Raw genomic sequence first — 1,860 nt, 5'->3', positions numbered from 1 at the left:
TTTGAAATGTTATCAGGCAGCTTTGTCAGGTATGTGATTGAAAGGGATTGTTGGGGTTCTACTTTCTTCAGGCACTTTTCTCATGGAAACATCTGCTGATTTTGAGGTATGGCTGTAAGTTTATGTGAACCTTTATCAAGTTGAAATATTTGTTTATTATATTGTTAATAATGTGAGGATACATGCTTTCACTTTATTTCAAAAGCTTTGTTCCAGACTGACTTCAAGGGTGGTTTTATAGACTGTAGCTTTCTTAAACACTCTCGCTACCCAACTCTTTCTACCGTTATTAAGAACACTGAAATAAAATAAACTCTCTTCAAAAGGGCTGTAACATATCTCTCCAGCTATAAATCTACTTGTGCTACAATATTTTAGTGAAAAGTAACAAATGTCTTACGTTGTTAGTAAATATCCAAAAATTTTATATTTATCTTAACAAATAACATAGTAACAATTAATACAGTAAAGTCATTTTCGGTATACGCTTATTTAAAAATGTGCTTTACAATCAAAACAGTAACATAACAATAACAGTTCAACCATCTTCACTCAGATTAGGCATTATGTGAGCTGTTAGCAGACTTTCTGTTATATTGAGTTGTTAATTTTGGATTGTACTGGACTGTTCTAAAATTAATACTGTAAGCTGTTGTAACATGACTTGTGATACTGGATGTATTCTCAAGTTTTCTCATCTTAAAAACATGAGTCACATAAGTACACGATTCTTGAATTGAACCGTTTTCCTTCTATATCAACACATCTCTGATAGTCGTACCTTGGAAGATGAACAGTACTAGAAATGCTTTCTATTTCATAAAATAACAAATATATTTACTTCATCGTTTATGACGATTATAATTTCTGAGACAGACAATTTTTTTACAGACGAGGTGGCCGAGTGGTTAAGGCGATGGACTGCTAATCCATTGGGCTATGCCCGCGTGGGTTCGAATCCCATCCTCGTCGAAATAACGTGATATTTTGTTGTTATTGATAACACAATGTATATACTGAACCATTTACGACAGAAACAATAAAATATTTACGTAATAATCATCTTGATTCAAATTCGTAATTTTATGATGTAAGAGAACTTATCACTTAGAATATTTCTACTGACTTTATCTCGCAAAAAGAAATATTGCTTTTATTTAATATTACAAAACTTAAACATAAATGACACTGTATATTACAATTACTGATGAAAACAAAACTACAATGATTAGACTCTACTTTTCAAAATAATCTTCAAAACCCATTTGTTTACTTTCGTAACAAACTATAAACTGAAAGTCAAGAAGGATGGAATTCAAAACCCAACGGGTTTTTCGAGAGGGGCAAACCCTATGGATCTACTTTTCATCGCCAGACGGTATCAACATCTTGTTAACACTATTGTTAAAGGCTATAATAATCAATAGTAAAAATGAAGATTTTTAATAATATGTTGAATTTAACAATTCATCCAACAAGTTCAAATAAAATGTAACTTAGAAACACAAGAACTTTTACAAAAATAATGTCGATGTCGTAATTTTCAATCCCATTAAGTTTCTCCAAACATTATATTGAAAGCTATTTTTATGAAATATTCTTGTATACGGACAGTGTAGGATCCTGCCAGTCAACTCTAAAATATCTTCAATATCTTCTCTAATATTTGATTACAGCGGAACAACTTTATAGGATGTATCACCACTGGCAATAATGCTTGAATTATCTTTAATTAAAATCATTTACATCCATTTAAATCAATATCTAGAGAGTAACCCTTAGAAAAATTTACTGTCATTCAAAATTTAATTTGTTGTTTGTGTTATTGTACCATAAATATTTTTATAAAAATGATTAAAT

At 30.4% G+C, this 1,860-nt stretch overlaps 1 non-coding gene across 1 annotated transcript; it reads left to right on the top strand.

Moving 5' to 3' along the window:
* Window positions 1-890: 890 nt before the first annotated feature.
* Window positions 891-972, top strand: Trnas-gcu. The gene has a single exon. It is a non-coding gene; the product is annotated as a tRNA-Ser (tRNA).
* The last annotated feature ends 888 nt before the right edge of the window (window positions 973-1,860 follow it).

The sequence above is a fragment of the Limulus polyphemus genome, unplaced genomic scaffold (assembly GCF_000517525.1).
Source record: "Limulus polyphemus unplaced genomic scaffold, Limulus_polyphemus-2.1.2 Scaffold79461, whole genome shotgun sequence".
NCBI classification, from domain to species: Eukaryota; Metazoa; Arthropoda; class Merostomata; order Xiphosura; family Limulidae; genus Limulus; species Limulus polyphemus.
The sequence above is the reverse complement of the archived record's forward strand: the minus strand, read 5'-3'. Positions and strand labels throughout refer to the sequence as shown.